This window comes from Phyllobates terribilis, unplaced genomic scaffold, assembly GCF_046119375.1.
Source record: "Phyllobates terribilis strain yellow unplaced genomic scaffold, ASM4611937v1 Scaffold_3__8_contigs__length_932513732, whole genome shotgun sequence".
In the NCBI taxonomy this organism is placed as follows: Eukaryota; Metazoa; Chordata; class Amphibia; order Anura; family Dendrobatidae; genus Phyllobates; species Phyllobates terribilis.
Genome location: NW_027362763.1, coordinates 486,865,256 through 486,878,709, shown reverse-complemented (window position 1 = coordinate 486,878,709; position 13,454 = coordinate 486,865,256). Strand labels below are relative to the sequence as shown.

At 47.7% G+C, this 13,454-nt stretch overlaps 1 protein-coding gene across 3 annotated transcripts in view; it reads left to right on the top strand.

The window, feature by feature from the left end:
- The window catches only part of ROS1 (ROS proto-oncogene 1, receptor tyrosine kinase), a 422,859-nt gene that overhangs the window by 80,317 nt on the left and 329,088 nt on the right, over positions 1 to 13,454 (top strand). The gene's annotated exons all lie outside the window — the stretch shown is intronic.

Genomic DNA, 13,454 nt, shown 5'->3' with positions numbered 1-13,454 from the left:
TGCAGAGTTGTTGAAAGGTGTAACACAGCAGCCTGATCTGTGACATACAGGTATGGTTGTGTGTGACAATGGGAGAGAAATGACAGCCGGGGTAGATATGGTTTCCCTCTATGCCAGTCCTTTCACCGATCTAAAGAATATGGCTGTGGTGAAATACAACTCCCACTGAGAAGGTGTTTCAGATTGAAAAACTTTGTGCCCACCAGAGGATTTGATTCTGAGGGCTAACCTTTCTCTCCCGCTCAAGAGCCCTATAGCAGCTGCAAAGTTAGCGCTATCATGAACTCTCCTGAGGTAGAAGCCAAGGCACACCAGAGGATTCTCTGGTGGGACCATCCAACCCTGCCGAGAAGCAGTCCTGGCTAAGAAAAGTGTGTGGGAAGGTTCCCGGACACTCTATGGATGCTTTTTTACTGAGGAGGAGACACATGCAAACACGGGGAGAACATACAAAGTCCTTGCAGATGTTGTCCTTGCTGGATTTGAACCGAGGATCCCGGCGCTGCAAGGCTTCAGTGCTAACCACTGATCCAATGTGCTGCCACTCTATCTTCAGCTCCTTTGTGAGAAAATGTATTTGGGCCGCCACTCAGTCTACCAAATAAAATTCCTGAGAAGGAAATTGGGGATGGCTTCGCTACTGGTACTGGGGGGCAGTGCTAATACCATGGCGTCATACCATAGTTTGCTGGAAATATTCCAGACTGGTAGGAGGCAAGCAAATTCCCACAGAAAAGTAGCAGCACCAATGTTCAGGCCACATTTCAAGTGCAAGCAGCTTTAGAGGACTTCCTGGGAGAAATGACACGCAGGGTAGATACGGTTTCCCTCTATGCCAGTCCTTTCACCGAGCTAAATACAACTCTCATCAAAAAAAAGTTGTGGACTGGCTCCGTACCGTCCCTGGTCACATTCACCTGTCCACGTGTTTGTGGTTAGGCGGTCTTTCCCAGTAAGTGCTCTGGGGAGGGCACGGGTAATGTTGTGGGACCCATGCTTGTGGAAGGCGGAGGCGATACCGGGAAATATAGTGGCAGCTGGGGACCGAGTATGGACACCCGGCCGCCGCTGGCATGAGGTTGTGAAAAGATTATGCCTCCACAAGCTTAAAAGGCCATATTTCAAGTGCAAAGAGCAGCACAGAAATCTGTCAGTTTAGTGTTGCGGCCTGTGGGTAGGTGGGTGGCTGGCTGCATACTTGCACTTGCATTCCAAGTAACAGAAAACTAAGCAGATGGTGGCCTGTAACATCATCATGGCCTCACCTCGGCACTATGAACTCTCCTGAAGGAGAAGCTAAGGCCCGCCGGAGGAGTCTCCGGTTCTCTGGTGGGCCCGTCCAAACCTGCCCAAAAGCAGCCCTGGCTAAGAATAGTGTGGGGGAAGGTTCCCGGACACTCTGTGGCTGCTTTTTTAATGAGGATCGGCCATGCTTATGCATGTTATTTCTCAAAACGCATTACAGATCTGGCCATTGTCCCACTCTGTATTCAGCAAATTAAATGCACAAAGAAAGATGTTTGTGTGTCAAAGCACCACCGACAAGTGCGAGTTGATGTTGGACAGGCTGCCATTGCTTCTGCAACAAGCTCAATTACAGGACTTCCTGGGAGAAATGACACGCAGGGTAGATGCAGTTTCCCTCTATGCCAGTCCTTTCACTGGCTAAATACAACTCTTAGCAAAAAAAAGTTGTGGACTGGCTCCGTACCGTCCCTGGCCACATTCACCTGTCCACGTGTTTGTGGTTAGGTGGTACTTCCCAGTAAGTGTACTGGAGAGGGCACGGGTAATTTTGTGGGACCCGTGCTTGTGGAAGGTGGAGGCGATATCGGGAAATATAGTGGCGGCTGGGGTCCGAGTATGGACACCAGGCCGCCGCCGGCATGTGGTTATGAAAAGCTTCCGCCTCCACAAGCCTAAAAGGCCACATTTCAAGTGCATGCAGCTGTCAAAAATTTGGCAGTATAGTATTGCAGCCTGTGGGTGGGTGGCTGCCTGCATACTTGCGCTTGCATTCCAAGGAATGGGGTAGGGACAACTGAACGCTGCAGTGGGACAAGGACATGTACGGTGATTGTTGCAAGTCTGCAATGACAGGTGCATGGGGGGAGGCATATTCGCATGCGCCAAGGATCACTTATGATGGGCACACTTTTAGGCAGTGACCTGGAAGTCAGAGATGCTTCCAGAGGTCTTCCCCATGCTGTTCCCATGTCTTTTCAGCACTGTATGCATGTGTCTGATGATGTGTCACACACCACATGGCCAGATAAGGTTGTAAAATGTTAAAATGACATTTCCTGGTGAATGCATTTGTCTTGGTTGAAAGCAATGCAAAAGTGCAAAAACGCATCAAAAACGCTACGTGTGAACATAGCCCAAGGTGTGGAGGAGTATTTTTGTTTTTGGTTATTTATTTTGCCTTATATACAAGTCATTACCCTGGAAAGGATGTTCTTTAACATACAGTCATATGAAAAAGTTTGGGCACCCCTATTAATGTTAAGCTTAATATTTTATAAAAATTGGTGTTTTTGCAACAGCTATTTCAGTTTGATATATGTAATAACTGTTGGACACAGTAATGTTTCTGCCTTGAAATGAGGTTTATTGTACTAACAGAAAATGTGCAATCTGCATTCAAACAAAATTTGACAGGTGCATAAGTATGGGCACCCTTATCATTTTCTTGTTTTAAATACTCCTACCTACTTTTTACTGACTTACTAAAGCCCTTTTTTTGGTTTTGTAACCTCATTGAGCTTTGAACTTCATAGCCAGGTGTATGCAATCATGAGAAAAGCTACTTAAAGTGGCCACTTGCAAGTTGTTCTCCTGTTTGAATCTCCTCTGAAGAGTGGCATCATGGGCTCCTCAAAACAACTGTCAAATGATCTGAAAACAAAGATTATTCAACATAGTTGTTCAGGGGAAGGATACAAAAAGCTGTCTCAGAGATTTAATCTGTCAGTTTCCACTGTGAGGAACATAGTAAGGAAATGGAAGAACACAGGGACAGTTCTTGTTAAGGCCAGAAGTGGCAGGCCAAGAAAAACATCAGAAAGGCAGAGAAGAAGAATGGTGAGATCAGTCAAGGACAATCCTCAGACCACCTCCAGAGAGCTGTAGCATCAACTTGCTGCAGATGGTGTCACTGTGCATCAGTCAACTATACAACGCACTTTGCACAAGGAGAAGCTGTATGGGAGAGTGATGCGAAAGAAGCCGTTTCTGCAAGCACGGCACAAACAGAGTCGGCTGAGGTATGCAAAAGCACATTTGGAGAAGCCAATTTCTTTTTGGAAGAAGGTCCTGTGGACTGATGAAACCAAGATTGAGTTGTTTGGTCATACAAAAAGGCGTTATGCATGGCGGCAAAAAAACACAGCATTCCAAGAAAAACACTTGCTACCCACAGTAAAATTTGGTGGAGGTTCCATCATGCTTTGGGGCTGTGTGGCCAATGCCGGCACCGGGAATCTTGTTAAAGTTGAGGGACGCATGGATTCCACTCAGTATCAGCAGATTCTTGACAATAATGTTCAGAAAATCAGTGATAAAGTTGAAGTTACACAGGGGATGGATCTTTCAGCAAGACAATGATCCAAAACACCGCTCCAAATCTACTCAAGCATTCATGCAGAGGAACAATTACAATGTTCTGGAATGGCCATCCCAGTCCCCAGACCTGAATATCATTGAACATCTGTGGGATCATTTGAAGAGGGCTGTCCATGCTCGGCGACTATCAAACTTAACTGAACTGGAATTGTTTTGTAAAGAGGAATGGTCAAAAATACCTTCATCCAGGATCCAGGAACTCATTAAAAGCTACAGGAAGCGACTAGAGGCTGTTATTTTTGCAAAAAGAGGATCTACTAAATATTAATGTCACTTTTCTGGTGAGGTGCCCATACTTATGCACCTGTCAAATTTTGTTTGAATGCAGATTGCACATTTTCTGTTAGTACAATAAACCTCATTTCAAGGCAGAAACATTACTGTGTCCAACAGTTATTACATATATCAAACTGAAATAGCTGTTGCAAAAACACCAATTTTTATAAAACAATAAGCTTAAGATTAATAGGGGTGCCCAAACTTTTTCATATGACTGTATTTCCTAGGAAAATCCATTTTGGTTTCGTTTTTGTATGTTTTATTGTGAGTCCGTAAAAGTCGCATACTCTGACCACTTTGTTGACAGCAGTGATCTGGGAGTCAGAGTTGCTTCCAGGGGTCTTCCCCATGCTGTTCCCATGTCATTTGAGCACTGTTCCCATCGATTTGGGCAATTTTTAGGCCCTCTGCAGACCGCCGGGGGGAGCCGCCTGAAAAATGCTCGAGTTTCCCATAGACTTACATTGGGCTCGTTGCACCCGAGTATTCCAATTTGCTCAACCCGAGCAACGAGTACCCGAGCATTTTAGTGCTCGCTCATCACTATTTATAATCTCTTTAACAACTTCTGGTTTGGGCGGTCTTCGTTTTACATTACAATAATGTTCCAAAATAGCCAGACTCCCCATAGAGAAGGAACAGATGGTTTATTACCATCTCTGCCTTCTCGATCACTGTGTACAGAGCGCTCAACAAGCGTTGGGTATACAGTTATATAAAGCTCTAATGGCGCTTCTTCCTCCGGTCCCAGTGGTCACGTGATTGCTGGGCGTAGATGGTCGGGGGGCAGGAGCTGCTGGGTCCTAGGATATCCTGTCAGTTCAGCTATGCAATCAGGAAGCTGCATTTCCACTGTGACTGGGGCTAATATACTCCAATCAGACATGTATTTCCTTATTTTGCTCGATATCAAGAAAAAAATGAAAAAGAGAGTTTGAGAATGACGTAAAAAAGAAGCCCCATGTTTCACATAAGAAACAAAAATTATTTCAATATCCAAACGAGAAACTTTTTTACAGCTCTTTAAACCACATATACAAAAAAAACGCAGAAAATATGCCTGGTTAGGAACCTCGATAAATGGCATAGTCTTGAAAGTGGTTAAAGAGTAACTAAACTTTTTTAGTTTTTTTAATTTTCATGCTTGGATATAAATTTAGCAAATTTGCTTAAAGGTTTAATCACCTAATTTTACTGCCTTCCTGCAGAAAACAGATGCTCGACTGTGCTGTAACAACAACAGACTTTTGTGTAGAGCTGGGCACAGTATGCACACTCTGTCTCCTAGCAGCTAGGGTCGGACTGCTAGTCCTCCATACAGAATTATGGGCACCACATAGTCCTCCATACAGAATTATGGGCACAACATAGTCCTCCATACAGAATTATGGGCACCACATTGTCCTCCATACAGAATTATGGGCACCACACTGTCCTCCATACAGAATAATGACCCCACATAGTTCTCTATACAGTATTATGAGCCCCATATATTGCTCCATATAGTATAATGGGCACCACATAGTGCTACATACAGTATAATGGGCCCTATATATTGCTACATACAGTATTATTGGCCCCATATAATTCTCCATGCAGTGTATTGGCAGTATTTGTATTTGTGTGTTCGTTTTTACCATTACTGTTTGGTCAGTGTGTCAGTTTTTACCATCATTGAGGTCATTGCAGTTCAGGGGCCCACTTTCGCTCCATCATGTCATTATCCTTTGCTCTTAAACATGAGTGGTCTCCTCAAGCCACAGCTTATTGTGATGAGCAAATGCCGCACAGATGGAACACTATGGATTCTTTACACTTTGGACAGGTGAGGTATATTGTTGTTTTTTTATTTTATTCCTATTTTTACACTTGATATATTAAGCGGGGGCTGAATACAACTCTCAACATTGTTCCCTGCTCACGCTGATCTCAGCGCAAGAAGGGGACAATGATGAGCCTTGCCTCCAGCATCTGGCGCATGGGAACAGCGCGAACTGTACAGCTGTTTCCCAGACGCTGATATGTGTCACACTGATGACACACGGATGTCATCAGTGTGCACGTGTGTGAGACGTTTTGCAGCCTGTGCCGCAGGTAAAAAATGGACATGTCAGCGTGTTTTGCCCATGGACACACGGTCCATGGAAAAACACTTACATGTGCCCAGACCCATTCATTTGAACGGGTCTACGTGTGTAAGTGTCTCTAGTACGTGTGAAAACTGTCACCACACATACTGGAGACATGGACAAATGATTGAGGTCTAAGGGCTCTTTCACACATCCTGATATTTCCGGTACTGGAAAAATCAGTACTGGAGATATCCGTGTCCGTGTGTCCGTGTCCACTTGTGTGATGCACATGTGACAACCATTTGCCACCCGTGTGCCGCATCAGGAGCACACATACCGGCGCTTGGGAATCAGCGATATAGTTAGCGCTGTTCCCAAGTGCCAGGTGCTGAATGCTGCCTTCATCATTGTTCCCTGCCAGCGCTGCGATCGACACCAGCAGGGGGCAAGGTTGAGAATAGTAGTCTGCTCCCGCAGTGTCCCACTGTAAAAATAAGAATAAAATAAAAAAATCCTTATATTCACCTGTCCTAAGTGTCCCCCGCTGTAATCCATGCTCACGCCAAGGAGCTGGGGAGAATGACTCCTGCAGCGAGCAGGCCCCGGACCTTTCCTGCGCTCAGTGAGTGACAGGACACTGCCAATGCTGCATACAGTAAATTGGGCCCCATATAATGCTGCATACAGTATATTGGGCCCCATATAATGCTGCATATATTATATAATGGGCCCCATATAATACTGCATATAGTATATTAGGCCCTCTATAATGGGCCCCATATAATGCTGCATACATAAAAAAAAATCAAGTACTCATCTCTCCAATTCCCCACAGGTCCGGTATATTCAGCACGCCTTCTGACTCGACAGTGCTCAGGACAGAGGGTGCATGGTAGTGACGTTATCGCGTCCTCTGCACTGAGACATCAGAATCAGAAGACGCTGAAGACACTGAGCTGCTGGGAGCAAGGAGAGGTGAGTATTTGAGGAGGAGGGGGGGGGGGGGCTCCCCCCAACTCACAGGCCCTATAGCGTGGCTCCTCCCAGGGCTCCAAAACTTGCCTGGGTGCGCCGGTAGGTGACGCTGGACATGGTCACTGTGGTGGGTCAGGTCAGCGTGCATGTGCCCTTGCCTCCCACACTTTTCAAGGGCCTGCGCCCCTAAAAATTTTTTTTTCCTTTCCTTCGTTGTTCTCTGAGGCCCACCAGGCATTTCACTGGTACCCCGCCAGGCCAGTCCGACCCTGCTAGCAGCCACATGACACTCTCACTGTTAGGCCAAGGCCCCACTATCGTTATTTGGTCGGTATTTTTCCTTAGTATAGGTAAGCCAAAACCAGGTGAGGAACAATCAGAGGTAAAGTATAATAGAAAAACGCCACCACTTCTGTATTTATCACCCACTCCTGTTTTTGGATTACAAATACTGAGGTAAAATACTGACCAAATATGGATAGTGTGACCGTAGCCTTATAATGATACCAGAGCCACATAGTGCGCTTTGCAGGAGCATTCCTGGTGACAAGCACATGGAGAGTTAGAGGTTTGAGAGAGCTCACATTGTACTCTGCCTTCTTTCTAGCAATCACAATGAGAGTAGGAGCAGAGTCTGCACAGCTCTCTTCATGTCAATATACTGTCAGTGTAAAGCTACGGTCACACTATCAGTATTTGGTCAGTATTTTACATCAATATTTGTAAGCCAAAACCAGGTGAGAAACATTCAGAGAAAAAGTATAATAGAAACACGTCGCCACTTCTGTATCTTTTAACCCACTCCAGGTTTTAGCTTAAAAATACTGGTGATCTTCCTCTTCTCCTGCGCCCTCCATGCGCAATAGCTCTAATTTAATATCATAATATATAGATAAATATATGAATATATATTTATTACATAGAATTGTATTAGTACATAGAGCTATATCTCTATATGCCAGTACAATGTGCCTATAGAGAAGAACAGCATGTAGAGATGAACTCACACAAAATTATCCTATCCTGTGGTTCATAGCCAAGGCTGCTACCTACCATGCTGGAGGTGTAGGTTCGAAGACCAGACTTAAAGAAAAGCCGAATGCAGAGAATTCATTTATGTGTGTATATAATGTTTACAGACAGATGATGGCCTGTCCCCCAAAGAGGAACTGAGTGATCACAGCAGCATTTGTGCCAGCACGGCCAAAGAGCAAGAGACAACATGATGATACAGCTGAAGTTGGGACATAACGCTGACCTCCCGAGACCTCTCCCCTATTGCTGGACTTTCCCGCTGTATTCATACATCCCAACTGTCCTGGATTCAGCAAGACTGTACCGAATTTGGGAAGCTGTCCCAGGAAGTCAGGGGTATGTTCTGACTTCAGTTGTATCTGTGTTCCCAGGACACAGATACAGCAGCACATAATGGTGATACAGACAAGGTGTGCATGTTTATATATAGCAGAGCTGAGTGTGTGTATATAACAGAGTTTAATATGTGTGTGTGGATATCAGTGCTGAGTGTGTTTATATAACAGATCTCAGTATGTGTGTGTGCATAGCAGAGCTGAGTGTGTTTATATAGGAGAGATGTGTGTGTGTATATGTGGCACCCCAGGGGTCTGGTTTCCACAGTAACAGCAATGTTATGTCTGAGAGCAGGTGGGAGGTCTCTTGGTCAGGGATCCTGTGCATGCCACACCTCCTGCCCAGTCCTGGGAGGGGAAGGACTTCCCCTATATAAACCTAGGGCTGAGGCAGGGTTAGAGAGTTCAGAGGGAGAGTTCAGCCAGGAGGGCTGACAGGGAGCTGTGGCTCCGGCTGGGCCCAGCTCCTGGGCCATGCCAGAAGTAGAGACAGAGAAGAGAAGCAGCTATGGGAAGAAACAACAGGAGCTCTGTGGGAGCAGTGTTACAAGGAGTCAGGGGCTGGCAGCTGCAGAGCTCGCCCTGACTGAGAAGATTTCTTACCGGACCCGGAGTCCGAGGCTGTGGGGACTAACTCCTACCCAGCAGCAGAATCCGTCAGGCAGGGGATTTCAGGTCCTCTGGCCAAGAAACCCGAAGGCACGGTCACACGTATGGGACCAGCACCACCGTCGTGGAGCGGAAGCTACTAGAAGGCCCCGAGTCACCGGCCATACAGGTGAGCACCACACGGTACACTCAGGGACGTGGGCTACTTATACCCGCCTCTAGCAAGGTAGCCAGAAGAGTACAGTTAGTTTGGGAGGCCTACAACTCCGCCTGGCCAGGGGAGATCCCATCTGCTCAAGGACTGACCAGGCCCCAATTGCTAGCCAGTACTCCGGGAGGGTCTAGCTTTGTCACCAGTAAAGACCCTGAACTACACCGCATCGTCTCTGAGTGATTCCTGCTACCCCATCATCCACGTCTGCTGCCCTGAGGCCATACCCCTCCCGTTGGGGGTTATACCATCCCCGCTGCACCATCCTTCCACCGGCCTCAGCGGTCTGCCCTGCAGCGGCAGCTCCAAAGCTGCATTCAACGGGTGGCGTAGTCATCCAACATCTACTGCTAATAGACTCGCCACTTAGTTTGACTCCCTGGGCACGGACCGGGTCACCGCCACGAGACTACTACCCCCATCTGATCCGGCTCCGGGTAAGCTCCCGCGTGCGCAACGCAGCGCGACACAGGCCCAGGGGCGCGTCAACTTTTGGCGTAGTCGGCAGGATTTCGTGCCCGCAACCACCGGGTACTGCGTGCCTGAAAAAGACTGTTCAAACTTACCAGTGGTGAAGTCTCCCGCCATCCGGCGCCATCTTTTGCCTTCTTCCCGCCATCCGTGAAGTTTTCCCGCCATCCGGCGCCATCTACTGCCTTCTTCCCGCCATCCGTGGAGTTTTCCCGCCGTTGGACGCCATCTTGAAGACGCCGCGCGGGAAGAAGAGGGGCGTGGACTCCGAAGGCGCGCGAGAACTGAAGCCCCGCCTCACGTCCGGACGTTGCGTAAGGTCCTGGAAGGAGCCCAGCAGACGCCGACGTCACAGGAGCGCGACGGAAGGTCCTCAACCCTGACGATCCACTGCGGAGCCGCGGCCTACGGAAGAGGATCATCGCAAGGTAGGCCACGGTCCACTAGGGGGGAGGAAGATGTCGGATACGGAGGAGAGCTTCACTGCCTCAACCCCCGCCAGCGCCAGCGCTGCTGCAGTCATGCCTTTTACCATGCCCTATATCCCGGGAGCAGCCTGGCTACCCCAATACTCAGGGGAGTCACATACCCTGAATGACTTTAGTGAAAAGCTGGATAGCCTCTTCCAGGTGTACCCCCTCACAGAAGAGCAAAAAAGTGAGCATCCTGGTGGCCCAATTAACCGGGGCAGCCCAAAGGGAGGTAAAGTCCTGGCCACCTGGGAGGAGGACTGTCGCAGAGATACTAACCCAGCTAACCGAGGAGGAGCTGCAGTACTACCAATACGAGGAAAGCCAAGAGGACCCGGACGGGTCTGAGGACTACCCTCAGGAGGGAGCACAAAGAGGACATAGCTACTGAAGGGAAGTAGCGTGAATAAAGAGCTGTAAATAGTTACCCGTAAGGGTACAAGAACTGCTGCTAATTAAAATATGGTCCCCGTTGGGACTAGTGAACTGTTACCCGTGTGTCCCTATCCCTTAACAGGCTGAGGACTGTGAACAGCCATTCCTTATCCCCACTGGCCGAGGACTGATAGCGGCCATATCCTGTAAATAATTATGTGTTTCTAGTAATTTATGGGAGTCTTTGGTGGATTTACCGGGAATCCTTTGTACATGGTTGGAGCGTAACCCAGGAATGGACTAAAGACTGTTAAGGACTCGGGGCAGGACAGACCCCTACCTGGTTACGTCTCCCTGTTTTGGTGAAATGGACACCTTGCTTTTCTTCAAAACTGCACCCGGTTGCGGACACGCCGTAACCATCTTTATGTGTTTTTCTTATTTTATTATTATTGTTTATACCTTGTTATGTTTTTCTAAAAATATGTTTAGTCCCGGAGTACTAAATTTCACTAGGGGGGAATGTGGCACCCCAGGGGTCTGGTTTCCACAGTAACAGCAATGTTATGTCTGAGAGCAGGTGGGAGGTCTCTTGGTCAGGGATCCTGTGCATGCCACACCTCCTGCCCAGTCCTGGGAGGGGAAGAACTACCCCTATATAAACCTAGGGCTGAGGCAGGGTTAGAGAGTTCAGAGGGAGAGTTCAGCCAGGAGGGCTGACAGGGAGCTGTGGCTCCGGCTGGGCCCAGCTCCTGGGCCATGCCAGAAGTAGAGACAGAGAAGAGAAGCAGCTATGGGAAGAAACAACAGGAGCTCTGTGGGAGCAGTGTTACAAGGAGTCAGGGGCTGGCAGCTGCAGAGCTCGCCCTGACTGAGAAGATTTCTTACCGGACCCGGAGTCCGAGGCTGTGGGGACTAACTCCTACCCAGCAGCAGAATCCGTCAGGCAGGGGATTTCAGGTCCTCTGGCCAAGAAACCCGAAGGCACGGTCACACGCATGGGACCAGCACCGCCGTCGTGGAGCGGAAGCTACTAGAAGGCCCCGAGTCACCGGCCATACAGGTGAGCACCACACGGTACACTCAGGGACGTGGGCTACTTATACCCGCCTCTAGCAAGGTAGCCAGAAGAGTACAGTTAGTTTGGGAGGCCTACAACTCCGCCTGGCCAGGGGAGATCCCATCTGCTCAAGGACTGACCAGGCCCCAATTGCTAGCCAGTACTCCGGGAGGGTCTATCTTTGTCACCAGTAAAGACCCTGAACTACACCGCATCGTCTCTGCGTGATTCCTGCTACCCCATCATCCACGTCTGCTGCCCTGAGGCCATACCCCTCCCGTTGGGGGTTATACCATCCCCGCTGCACCATCCTTCCACCGGCCTCAGCGGTCTGCCCTGCAGCGGCAGCTCCAAAGCTGCATTCAACGGGTGGCGTAGTCATCCAACATCTACTGCTAATAGACTCGCCACTTAGTTTGACTCCCTGGGCACGGACCGGGTCACCGCCACGAGACTACTACCCCCATCTGATCCGGCTCCGGGTAAGCTCCCGCGTGCGCAACGCAGCGCGACACAGGCCCAGGGGCGCGTCATATATATATAAAATCAGAGCTGAGTGTGTGCATGTTTTGATTTAGCATGCAAATCAAAATGGTCTAAAATGATAAGTCTGCAGTTGTCCTGCATGACTGCAGACTTTTGAATCTCCCCAGTACATGCACTGTGCACTTCGAGGAGTCACCGGTTTCTGAACTAGGACTGGTGGGTATGTATGCGATATACATATTCCCGGGCAGAACCTGTCTAGTGGGCGTGGCATTGCGCCATACACTTGCATAAAGCGAGGCTGCACCCACTGGATAGCTGCATCACTAGATGGGGCGTAGCCTAGCAAAATAAGTGTATGGAGCGAGGCCCCGCCCACTAAATGGGTTCAGCCTGGGAGTATGCGTATTGCATACGTTCTCGCCGTTCCCGGCTTAGAAACCGGCAAATTCTCACAGCACACTGGGCATGTGCCGGGGGGGATTCATAAGTCTGCAGTCACACAGAGTGACTGCAGACTTATCAATTAAGATCGGACAACCCCTTTAATGTATGTTGATTTAGCAATACTGTGGGTATATGTGTCTGTGGGGACCATCAGCCTGTTCATTGGGGTCTATCAAACTGTTTGTGGAGTTCTGTGAGGGGCATCATACTGTGTTCGGGGGGCATCTGAGGGAGTATCATATCGTGTGCAAGGGTTCTGTGGAGGGCATCATACTGTGTATTGTGGGGACTGTGGGGCCATCATACAAAGTGGTGGGCACTGTGGGGGCATTATACTAGATGTCGGGAATTGTGGGTCCATCTTATTGTATAGAAAGCACTGTGAGGACCATAAAAGGGGTACCATACTGCAATGAAACACTAATTGGATCAACTAGTATCAGTAATTCATAGTTTTGATGCCTTCAGTGTGAATGTACGATTTTCATAGTCATGAAAATACAGAAAAATATTTAAATGAGAAGGTGTGTCCAAACTTTTGGTCTGTACTGTATATATATGTGTATATATATATATATATATATATATATATTTAACATCTATCTATCTGTAAAGTTTAGTTACTCTTAAGCAATTCTATACACTTACAAGATTATAGTATAAGTGTTAATTGTATCTAGTGTTTCTATCTTTTCATAGAGCAAATTTACAAAAAATAATCCTATATTTTTAAAATGATGATATTATAAGCATACTCCTGATAGAACTACTTGCCATCTGATAAATGAACTACGGTATGCTAAACTTTAATTGTGACAAATGATATGTTTCTGCGGGACACTTAATTGGCTTTATGTTCATTCACTTGGAAAGGATCTACACCCAAAGACCAGTCATGTGCTATGTCCTGTGTTTTCAACCCCCAAGTATACATAGAAGAAATTTCCATTTAGATGAGAACCAGCATCTGTTCACTTTTATCATGTACATCTTGGCCACGGCTAT